The following is a 12,982-nucleotide window of genomic DNA, read 5'->3' as shown; positions in this document are numbered from 1 at the left end:
TCTTATCACGGCGTCCATAATCTTCTTTCACGTCAGCCCATCTACCACGTCAGCATATCAGCACTCTGAGATACTTCGCAAGCTCCTGTCACCTTCAGAGCTCTGATGCACTTACAGTTTATGGATAAATTCAAGTCCATGACAAGTTTTACTGCCTCCAAACATATATGCCGGTAATTTTCTACTTTATGTTGAAACAATTTACATATAAATCTTTGTTTTTATTCTGCAATTAAAGTAACATTCTATTCGATTTTCTGAAGGAGTATAAGTGAGAGATGCCAAATGAACAATAGCATGGTCGGATAAGAAGTTGAAGAAACAAGAACAAAACAAGGGTTGCAACGACTTACTTCAAAATCTGGACTGGCATGGCATTTTAATAAAGGAAGCAAGGAATGACAATAAGGAAATAAAGGAAGCAAGGAATGACAATAAGGAATGACAATAAGGAAAAAAATATAATAGTGTTCGTTATGCCAAAAAAAGGTACTTACGTAGTTCAGTTTTTTGCATACGGTTCTTTGATTCCTTTGCATTTCCTTAGTTTGGCTATAAAACTAATACTATTGTTTTTGAAACTTGGTGAGTTCTTTAGTTACATGCATGTCATCTATTATAGATGATCTATAAAAGCGTTAACAAGACCACATATTTGTGTCCCTAAACCCAATATCTTTCATTTATCCCAGATTAATAAAAAGTAGTATATTGAGACTGTACAGAGTAATTCAAATAAAGTTAGGCTAAAAACACTTCTCCATAACATGATACTTTCGAGAGCATAAATCTATATTTAAACATTTTTTTTGGACAAAAATATAAATTTATGTAGTGTTAGTACATGTCAAACTGGAAATGTAAACTTTATATAATTTAATACTTAGGTGATTCTTAAACCGTACGTAGTACGGGTATATATTACTAGTATTACATAAATCAGTCAAATATCAACAATATTTGTCCGGATATTATATAAATCTTTTGTTGACGATAACATTTGGATTAGCCCAAAGAAATACAAACAACAAAGGATCATTTTCTCGTGTTTTTTTTTTACGTTTCTTTCTGTTCTTAAACATCATCACAAGCTTATTCGTAACTCTATGGCAACATCGGCCGCTTGATCAGCTCTTCATCCAGGTGAAGCTACCGGGACTCTCGAGCTTGTTAAACTTTGGAACATATATATGTTTCTTGAGACACGTAGGCGTCAAGTGAGCTCTAATTATGATTCCTGATATTCCATGTGATTCTGCTTTCTAGACACACCTTCCTATTTCTGTGTCTTACAACTGCGGGACACACAAATGATATATACATGAATATGAAGGATACATGTGCTTACGTATTGAGAGTGAACTGAGCAGAGATCCCAACAAATATTTGTAAAGATTCTACTATCAAATAAGTCCTGAGAGTGAACTTAAAAGAACCACCACTCAGCTGCGTCTATACTTTCGGGAAGAATGTTTTGATTGCAAAATGTTCCAATTAATCTAACAATTAAAAAGAAAAACCGAGCAAAAAGAAGAAAAAGAAATTTCTAAACTTTGGGCAAGGATTCTTTACCCATCATGACTATGGTTTTAGACAACACATCATTTATATTGTTCAAGATCTAACAAATCCCATAGTAGCAAACCGATTTGTTTGGTACCTAAAAAACAACACATATAAGTTGACTAAAAAAAACAAAGAGGGATATATCATATCCTAAAAATAAATAAAACAATTACAAAAACCTTATATTTTCAACATGTTCTGGTAATATATAGACGTTACATACATCAACAATCTTTCCTATTCCATAACAGTGCCTAAAATTTTCATCATCAGCAATTCCTTCAAGCGTAACTCTTCTGATGTTGCTTGTTTCTACATGGTAGTAGAAAACGTAGAAGGCTTTGAATTGCAGATGGTAGCGACAAGATTCATCAAATATGGAAACCGATAGTAATCAAAGTCAATAACTGTATCATTACCTTAACTTGTTAATGTAAACTTCGGTTATTATAGAAAGTTTATGGATTCTCCCTTGTATATAAAAAAGATTTAACGATGAACAAATCTTCTTTTTCTCCATTGAGTCTCAGTTTACGCCTTTACGGTTTTCTTCTTCTTCTTCTTTTCACGTAAGCTTCCTTCAATGGCTAACCCAAACCAATCCGTCCGGGTACTTCTTCCTCTCTCTATCAATCTCTCAATCTATCTATATTATAATCATCTATCGCTCTCTCTTCAGTTGCTAATGATTAGCTTATGTAAATTTTGCAGACTTGCATACTAAAAGTCGATCTAAAGTGTTGCACCGGTTGCCAAAAAAAAGCAAGCATCAAGTTGAAGAGTATCTCTGGTAAGAAAAAAGTCCAATTTACTTCTGAAGTGCGAGACTCGTATAAGTCTTATAACATGAGATAATTCTTAATACTTTTGTTTCCAACGTAAGCAGGTGTAAACGAAGTGTCGTATAACAGCGAAAAAGGGCTTATGAAAGTCACAGGTGACGTAGAACCTACGGCTCTGGTTCGTAAACTTACCAAATGTGGCAAAAAAAACAGAGCTCTTCTCAGTTAAGTACCAGCTTGAGCGACGATGAAGGTGACACTTCTTCTTCTGACTCTACTAGTTCATTTTGGCATGTACCAGCAAAGTTTGAGAATGGTCCTCCAGTTGCGGCCTCCGCAGCCGATGATGCCTTATCCACAAATGATGCAACAACAACTACAAGTCTACAACCAATGATGCAGCAACAACCACAGGTTATCTTATCATATGGAAGCAGAGATAGCTATGAAAGTGCAGAGGATTCACCAGGTACATCTGGCAATGAAACCACAAAGAAGTTACCAGATGGGAGGGGTGTTGAAAGCACTGAAAGCTCACCGAAAGCTAGTGATGTGGAACTCACTGAGAGCTCGGCAAAAGCAAGTGGTACTGCAATAACTGGGAACTTGAGAGATCTCGGTCCTGCTGAATCGAATCCGGATGCTGAAAACTCTGAACCTAAAATCCCCCAGGAGACAAAGGAAACAGAGGTTGCAGCTGAAGCAGATGCCAAAGAAACCAAAGAAGCTGTGAAGGAACCAGAGAAGGTGTAGCTTCAGTTGAGGGCTTTACTCTGCTTATAATATAAAATCTTTTGTTGATGATAATTAACGTTGTGATTAGACCAAACAAATACAAACAACAAAGGATCACACATACTTTTTCACACAGTGGAGAAGCCAGCTAGCTACTTCACGTGTCAAAATGGAAAACGGGAATCGAGAAGTTAGCAAAAGTGTATACTTTGAATACTTTGAATTGACGACCAACAGGATCGTATCTGATAGGTTAAAAATCTGGAGTGAATGGATGAAGAGGAAGCTGAGGGCAAAGGCAAGGAAGGTTGGAGCTTTGGTGAAGAGTTTACCGAAAGAAGACATAGGTAGGCAAGTGTGTGAGAGCCTCTATCTCAGGGAGAAGGTTTACTGTGTAATTCACTTAAGCTATTGCTGTGTCGTTTTGGTTTTAAGGTACATTGAGGGTCTGTATTTAAGTTGGTTGCCCGATTTAGGGTTCTTCATCAAATGAATAAACAACAAAACAATTCCTAATCTCTTTCTTCTTCTCTTCTCTCTATCTCTAATCTCTTCTCTTATCTCTTCTCTTATCTCTTCTCCGCCATTAACGGCGCAATACCCTCTCTCCCTCATTATTTCTGGTTACGTTTCTATTCTGATAAGCTCCAAAGCTTATCATTGGTGCTTTCATTGAGAGCTTTTCATGATGGCTCTATTAGAACTCGAGACATGGTATTCTATCGTGGGATTAAGAAACTCTATGCTAGAGATGGCTGCAAGTCTGAGTGTGGGAAATCCCTTCAAGGAATATATCTTAAATCTCCTCAAAGGACGATTTGGTGAAGACTACAAACGAGACATAATTTCTGGCTGGGACCTTCCTTCTCCACCGATGGCTGAAGAGCAAAAGGAGATGCAAGAGGATCCAGGACCACAGCAGTCAAGCTTAGACAACCTATTTCCAGCAGAAAACACAAAGATATCTCTGGGGAATTTCGTCGAGCAAGTGGTGGACCAGAAACAAGAAGTTTGGATGGTGGATTCTTTAACAGAAAATCATAAAAAGGATTTGAATGTTAACGATTCTGGACTTCTTCAACAGTCTCAAGATTCTTTTGAGCTTGTGAACCCTTTGAATCAGAATGCAGTGAGCAAAATTTCTCATGGATGCAAGTTGTCGTATACTTTGCTGGTAAGGAAAAATATGGGAGTGAGAAGGATCTCTGTCAACCGAAGATATCATAGAGCCCGTATAAAGAAATCCACCAAGTATAAACCACGACCTGATTTGGTGGAAGCTTGTCAAAGATATGGTATGTTCCTCGATTCTCCAAGTTTCAGAGTTTGTAAAGCTAATAGTCGTCTCCAACTGGAAAAAATCGATTGTTGACCGTGGCGTGAAGCGAGGGAATCATCTCTTTAGTTATGATTTTCAATGACATGATCATATTACTTATCTTAGTCATGATGATCAGATTATGTTTGAAAATCGGAGTAGTTCAACTGAGTTTATTAAGGCTGCTAAAGAGTTGGAACATGAATACATGAGAGTAGTAGAGGTTGGGTTTCAAGGAACAACTGACGGTGTAGATAAGGTCAGATTGGTTGCTCCACAATTGCTATGTTTTGCGTTTTCATGGGGTTCATATAGATGCCTGAGAAATGGGTCAAGTTATCTTAAGGAACTCGCTGCTCATCTTGAGTTGTATGTGTGGGATCCGGGCCAAGTTAAGATCTCCATAGAGCTCAGCCAGATCAGTAAAGTCAAAAGAAGGGTTCAAGGTACTTTATTTGTTCATGATTACAACTTGTTGATCGCAAAAGCTGATGTTGTTCATCAGATATCGATGGAAGTTGGTAACCATGAGAAACAAACCACAAGATTGTGTGTGGTTGGTAGCATGTTCGGGACTAAAATACGACTATTTGATTGTCCTCTCTTTAACCGAGTGTGGGAACCAGGTGGAATCTCAGCTGCACAAGTTGAACTAGACTGGTTAGTGGTTTGCTTTGGTCGTGATAGAATTGTTGATGATGCTATTCTTCGAGTTTGTAACGGCATTAAAGAACCAATTGATCCTGGAAAAGCTACTCGCGTATGGGAGTTTGGTGGTTTAGAAGATAGACAGCTTCTGTGGGATTGGTTAGAGAAGAATAGTAAACAGATTGAACTGGACATTGCTGAGTTTTGGAGATTCAAAACATTTGATAATGAGTTTCTAGTGTCAAGCCAGAAGATACAGCAAAGTCATTACATGTTCGTAAATGGACCCAAGGAGAAGACACAAAAGCTAGATAGTGAGTGTAATGGGGTAATTTTGGAAGCTTTAGCATCGCTGCTACAGAACAATCAGCGCGTGTCACTCCATCTTGAGGACAAGATGGAACTTACAGGGGCGAGTAGTAGAAGGTGTGGATGGTTGGTCTTTGATAGAGGGAAAGAGGATAGAATCTCAGATGGTATTAGGTTGTGGAGCTTAATACAGAAGAGTTATAAGATAAGTCTAGTGGGGTAACGAAATGGGATGTGAAAGAGTTGTGTGCTGAGTATAAAAAGGAGAGTAAGAGGCTGCAGTCACTCTTTATTTCAGAACATGCTAATCGTATTTGGAAACTTGGTGGAATTTCAGTTGATGAGATAAATAGTGATGCACGACGACAATGGATTGAAGCTCTCATAAAAGCTAGGATTCTCAAGATAATAGAGGAGTATTCTGGAAATCTTTTGGCTTCAACAGTGGCTTATGGATTCTTTCATTCTCCAAGACCGCCTGAGCTGTTCCTCTTCAAAATTTGTCCATGGAATTGGACGCCAATACCACTTGATCAACACAAATAAATCTTAGTAATGTCAGATGGATCTCTCTTAAGACCAAAACATTGCGAGAACATGAAGAACATTACGGTGGTTATTCAAGTAGAAGGAACAAGTGGTAGAGAATGTAGCTCAACAAAGGTAACTACGAGATCCCAACTTGAGGACAAGTTGGCTCTTCAGGACCGGAGTATTGATAGGTTAAGAATCTGGAGTGAATGGATGAAGAGGAAGCTGAGGGCAAAGGCAAGGAAGGTTGGAGCTTTGGTGAAGAGTTTACCGAAAGAAGACATAGGTAGGCAAGTGTGTGAGAGCCTCTATCTCAGGGAGAAGGTTTACTGTGTAATTCACTTAAGCTATTGCTGTGTCGTTTTGGTCTTAAGGTACATTGAGGGTCTGTATTTAAGTTGGTTGCCCGATTTAGGGTTCTTCATCAAATGAATAAACAACAAAACAATTCCTAATCTCTTTCTTCTTCTCTTCTCTCTATCTCTAATCTCTTCTCTTATCTCTTCTCTTATCTCTTCTCCGCCATTAACGGCGCAATACCCTCTCTCCCTCATTATTTCTGGTTACGTTTCTATTCTGATAAGCTCCAAAGCTTATCATTGGTGCTTTCATTGAGAGCTTTTCATGATGGCTCTATCAGAACTCGAGACATGGTATTCTATCGTGGGATTAAGAAACTCTATGCTAGAGATGGCTGCAAGTCTGAGTGTGGGAAATCCCTTCAAGGAATATATCTTAAATCTCCTCAAAGGACGATTTGGTGAAGACTACAAACGAGACATAATTTCTGGCTGGGACCTTCCTTCTCCACCGATGGCTGAAGAGCAAAAGGAGATGCAAGAGGGTCCAGGACCACAGCAGTCAAGCTTAGACAACCTATTTCCAGCAGAAAACTCAAAGATATCTCTGAGTAATTTCGTCGAGCAAGTGGTGGACCAGAAACAAGAAGTTTGGATGGTGGATTCTTTAACAGAAAATCATAAAAAGGATTTGAATGTTAACGATTCTGGACTTCTTCAACAGTCTCAAGATTGTTTTGAGCTTGTGAACCCTTTGAATCAGAATGCAGTGAGCAAAATTTCTCATGGATGCAATTTGTCGTATACTTTGCTGGTAAGGAAAAATCTGGGAGTGAGAAGGATCTCTGTCAACCGAAGATATCATAGAGCCCGTATAAAGAAATCCACCAAGTATAAACCATGACCTGATTTGGTGGAAGCTTGTCAAAGATATGGTATGTTCCTCGATTCTCCAAGTTTCAGAGTTTGTAAAGCTAATAGTCGTCTCCAACTGGGAAAAAATCGATTGTTGACCGAGGCGTGAAGCGAGGGAATCATCTCTTTAGTTATGATTTTCAACGACATGATCATATTACTTATCTTAGTCATGATGATCAGATTATGTTTGAAAATCGGAGTAGTTCAACTGAGTTTATTAAGGCTGCTAAAGAGTTGGAACATGAATACATGAGAGTAGTAGAGGTTGGGTTTCAAGGAACAACTGAGGGTGTAGATAAGGTCAGATTGGTTGCTCCACAATTGCTATGTTTTGTGTTTTCATGGGGTTCATATAGATGCCTGAGAAATGGGTCAAGTTATCCTAAGGAACTCGCTGCTCATCTTGAGTTGTATGTGTGGGATCCGGGCCAAGTTAAGATCTCCATAGAGCTCAGCCAGATCAGTAAAGTCAAAGGAAGGGTTCAAGGTACTTTATTTGTTCATGATTACAACTTGTTGATCGCAAAAGCTGATGTTGTTCATCAGATATCGATGGAAGTTGGTAACCATGAGAAACAAACCACAAGATTGTGTGTGGTTGGTAGCATGTTCGGGACTAAAATACGACTATTTGATTGTCCTCTCTTTAACCGAGTGTGGGAACCAGGTGGAATCTCAGCTGCACAAGTTGAACTAGACTGGTTAGTGGTTTGCTTTGGTCGTGATAGAATTGTTGATGATGCTATTCTTGGAGTTTGTAACGGCATTAAAGAACCAATTGATCCTGGAAGAGCTACTCGCGTATGGGAGTTTGGTGGTTTAGAAGATAGACAACTTCGGTGGGATTGGTTAGAGAAGAATAGTAAACAGATTGAACTGGACATTGCTAAGTTTTGGAGATTCAAAACATTTGATAATGAGTTTCTAGTGTCAAGCCAGAAGATACAGCAAAGTCATTACATGTTCGTAAATGGACCCAAGGAGAAGACACAAAAGCTAGATAGTGAGTGTAATGGGGTAATTTTGGAAGCTTTAGCATCGCTGCTACAGAACAATCAGCGCGTGTCACTCCATCTTGAGGACAAGATGGAACTTACAGGGGCGAGTAGTAGAAGGTGTGGATGGTTGGTCTTTGATAGAGGGAAAGAGGATAGAATCTCTGATGGTATTAGGTTGTGGAGCTTAATACAGAAGAATTATAAGATAAGTCTAGTGGGGTAACGAAATGGGATGTGAAAGAGTTGTGTGCTGAGTATAAAAAGGAGAGTAAGAGGCTGCAGTTACTCTTTATTTCAGAACATGCTAATCGTATTTGGAAACCTGGTGGAATTTCAGTTGATGTGATAAATAGTGATGCACGACGACAATGGATTGAAGCTCTCATAAAAGCTAGGATTCTCAAGATCATAGAGGAGTATTCTGAAAATCTTTTGGCTTCAACAGTGGCTTATGGATTCTTTCATTCTCCAAGACCGCCTGAGCTGTTCCTCTTCAAAATTTGTCCATGGAATTGGACGCCAATACCACTTGATCAACACAAAGAAGTCTTAGTAATGTCAGATGGATCTCCCTTAAGACCAAAACATTGCAAGAACATGAAGAACATTACGGTGGTTATTCAAGTAGAAGGAACAAGTGGTAGAGAATGTAGCTCAACAAAGGTAACTACGAGATCCCAACTTGAGGACAAGTTGGCTCTTCAGGACCGGAGTATTGGTAGGTTAAGAATCTGGAGTGAATGGATGAAGAGGAAGCTGAGGGCAAAGGCAAGGAAGGTTGGAGCTTTCGTGAAGAGTTTACCGAAAGAAGACATAGGTAGGCAAGTGTGTGAGAGCCTCTATCTCAGGGAGAAGGTTTACTGTGTAATTCACTTAAGCTATTGTTGTGTCGTTTTGGTCTTAAGGTACATTGAGGGTCTGTATTTAAGTTGGTTGCCCGATTTAGGGTTCTTCATCAAATGAATAAACAACAAAACAATTCCTAATCTCTTTCTTCTTCTCTTCTCTCTATCTCTAATCTCTTCTCTTATCTCTTCTCTTATCTCTTCTCCGCCATTAACGGCGCAATACCCTCTCTCCCTCATTATTTCTGGTTACGTTTCTATTTTGATAAGCTCCAAAGCTTATCATTGGTGCTTTCTTTGAGAGCTTTTCATGATGGCTCTATCAGAACTCGAGACATGGTATTCTATCGTGGGATTAAGAAACTCTATGCTAGAGATGGCTGCAAGTCTGAGTGTGGGAAATCCCTTCAAGGAATATATCTTAAATCTCCTCAAAGGACGATTTGGTGAAGACTACAAACGAGACATAATTTCTGGCTGGGACCTTCCTTCTCCACCGATGGCTGAAGAGCAAAAGGAGATGCAAGAGGGTCCAGGACCACAGCAGTCAAGCTTAGACAACCTGTTTCCAGCAGAAAACTCAAAGATATCTCTGAGGAATTTCGTCGAGCAAGTGGTGGACCAGAAACAAGAAGTTTGGATGGTGGATTCTTTAACAGAAAATCATAAAAAGGATTTGAATGTTAACGATTCTGGACTTCTTCAACAGTCTCAAGATTGTTTTGAGCTTGTGAACCCTTTGAATCAGAATGTAGTGAGCAAAATTTCTCATGGATGCAATTTGTCGTATACTTTGCTGGTAAGGAAAAATCTGGGAGTGAGAAGGATCTCTGTCAACCGAAGATATCATAGAGCCCGTATAAAGAAATCCACCAAGTATAAACCACGACCTGATTTGGTGGAAGCATGTCAAAGATATGGTATGTTCCTCGATTCTCCAAGTTTCAGAGTTTGTAAAGCTAATAGTCGTCTTCAACTGGGAAAAAAATCGATTGTTGACCGAGGCGTGAAGCGAGGTAATCATCTCTTTAGTTATGATTTTCAACGACATGATCATATTACTTATCTTAGTCATGATGATCAGATTATGTTTGAAAATCGAAGTAGTTCAACTGAGTTTATTAAGGCTGCTAAAGAGTTGGAACATGAATACATGAGAGTAGTAGAGGTTGGGTTTCAAGGAACAACTGAGGGTGTAGATAAGGTCAGATTGGTTGCTCCACAATTGCTATGTTTTGCGTTTTCATGGGGTTCATATAGATGCCTGAGAAATGGGTCAAGTTATCCTAAGGAACTCGCTGCTCATCTTGAGTTGTATGTGTGGGATCCGGGCCAAGTTAAGATCTCCATAGAGCTCAGCCAGATCAGTAAAGTCAAAGAAAGGGTTCAAGGTACTTTATTTGTTCATGATTACAACTTGTTGATCGCAAAAGCTGATGTTGTTCATCAGATATCAATGGAAGTTGGTAACCATGAGAAACAAACCACAAGATTGTGTGTGGTTGGTAGCATGTTCGGGACTAAAATACGACTATTTGATTGTCCTCTCTTTAACCGAGTGTGGGAACCAGGTGGAATCTCAGCTGCACAAGTTGAACTAGACTGGTTAGTGGTTTGCTTTGGTCGTGATAGAATTGTTGATGATGCTATTCTTGGAGTTTGTAACGGCATTAAAGAACCAATTGATCATGGAAGAGCTACTCGCGTATGGGAGTTTGGTGGTTTAGAAGATAGACAACTTCTGTGGGATTGGTTAGAGAAGAATAGTAAACAGATTGAACTGGACATTGCAGAGTTTTGGAGATTCAAAACATTTGATAATGAGTTTCTAGTGTCAAGCCAGAAGATACAGCAAAGTCATTACATGTTCGTAAATGGACCCAAGGAGAAGACACAAAAGCTAGATAGTGACTGTAATGGGGTAATTTTGGAAGCTTTAGCATCGCTGCTACAGAACAATCAGCGCGTGTCACTCCATCTTGAGGACAAGATGGAACTTACAGGGGCGAGTAGTAGAAGGTGTGGATGGTTGGTCTTTGATAGAGGGAAAGAGGATAGAATCTCAGATGGTATTAGGTTGTGGAGCTTAATACAGAAGAATTATAAGATAAGTCTAGTGGGGTAACGAAATGGGACGTGAAAGAGTTGTGTGCTGAGTATAAAAAGGAGAGTAAGAGGCTGCAGTTACTCTTTATTTCAGAACATGCTAATCGTATTTGGAAACCTGGTGGAATTTCAGTTGATGAGATAAATAGTGATGCACGACGACAATGGATTGAAGCTCTCATAAAAGCTAGGATTCTCAAGATTATAGAGGAGTATTCTGAAAATCTTTTGGCTTCAACAGTGGCTTATGGATTCTTTCATTCTCCAAGACCGCTTGAGCTGTTCCTCTTCAAAATTTGTCCATGGAATTGGACGCCAATACCACTTGATCAACACAAAGAAGTCTTAGTAATGTCAGATGGATCTCCCTTAAGACCAAAACATTGCGAGAACATGAAGAACATTACGGTGGTTATTCAAGTAGAAGGAACAAGTGGTAGAGAATGTAGCTCAACAAAGGTAACTACGAGATCCCAACTTGAAGACAAGTTGGCTCTTCAGGACCGGAGTATTGATAGGTTAAGAATCTGGAGTGAATGGATGAAGAGGAAGCTGAGGGCAAAGGCAAGGAAGGTTGGAGCTTTGGTGAAGAGTTTACCGAAAGAAGACATAGGTAGGCAAGTGTGTGAGAACCTCTATCTCAGGGAGAAGGTTTACTGTGTAATTCACTTAAGCTATTGCTGTGTCGTTTTGGTCTTAAGGTACATTGAGGGTCTGTATTTAAGTTGGTTGCCCGATTTAGGGTTCTTCATCAAATGAATAAATAACAAAACAATTCCTAATCTCTTTCTTCTACTCTTCTCTCTATCTCTAATCTCTTCTCTTATCTCTTCTCTTATCTCCTCTCCGCCATTAACGACGCAATACCTCTCTCCCTCATTATTTCTGGTTACGTTTCTATTCTGATAAGCTCCAAAGCTTATCAGTATCCCAAACAGGCGCGGGGTCCGAAGATGGTGGGTACGGTAACGACTTGCTTTGTGGCTGGATTACATATAACGAAGTTATTAAGATTATTAGTACCACAAGCGACGAAGCCGTTGATGGAAGGACACTTGGAGGCGTAATCCATGTACACAGAAGGTATTGTAATGTCTAGATTGGCGACCAAAGAAGAAGATGATGATGATGATTTCTCTTCCTCGTATGAAGTGGAGAAGATGAAGAGACGCTTGGCACTGTTAGTAAAAGTGATTGTGAAACGCGATTCTCGCATGGCGGAGAAGGAATCGACGAATATCTAGCTTCGGATGGTGGAAGACCACATCTTTGACACGCATCGGAACTTCATAAGAGACTTCGCCGGCAATCTAGTCAGTATCTCAATCTCTAGGTCATGAGGGATGCACGGATCTAGCTTGTCTTTCTCCTTGCGTTTCATGGCAGTTCCCCAAACAAAAACCTTTGGATTTCGACTCGGAACAAAAAAGGAGCTTTCTTTTGGTGGGTCTTCCTTCTTCTTCTGGAAACTTCGCAGGCAATCGAATCGATTCAATCGAGTCTCAAGCTTTAGAGATGATATAGATTGGTGGGGATGATAAACCAAACCAAACCGGAATTGATTTATGTGATAAACCGAGAGAATCTAATTTTTTTGCAATTACTGATTTTATTTCTTTTCTGATTAATTATTTTTGATTCCATTAATATAATAATCTATAGAGTAGAACCTCTATAAATTAATACTCTTTAAATTAATATTCGCTATAAATTAATAAATTCTTCCGGTCCCGAGTTGGGCCGGTGTAAAAAATGACACATTTCGATAAAATAATAAGATAATAATTTTTTTGGAAATTCTATGTAAAAATACGGTCCCATCAATATCATAAATTAATAATCAAGTAAACTAAATATATATATATAATAGTACATATATATCTAAGAAAATCTAGTGAGATATGATTTATATTATTGTTTCCCTATC

Source organism: Camelina sativa, chromosome 17 (assembly GCF_030686135.1).
Source record: "Camelina sativa cultivar CO46 ecotype springtype chromosome 17, ASM3068613v1".
NCBI classification, from domain to species: domain Eukaryota; kingdom Viridiplantae; phylum Streptophyta; class Magnoliopsida; order Brassicales; family Brassicaceae; genus Camelina; species Camelina sativa.
The sequence above is the reverse complement of the archived record's forward strand: the minus strand, read 5'-3'. Positions refer to the sequence as shown.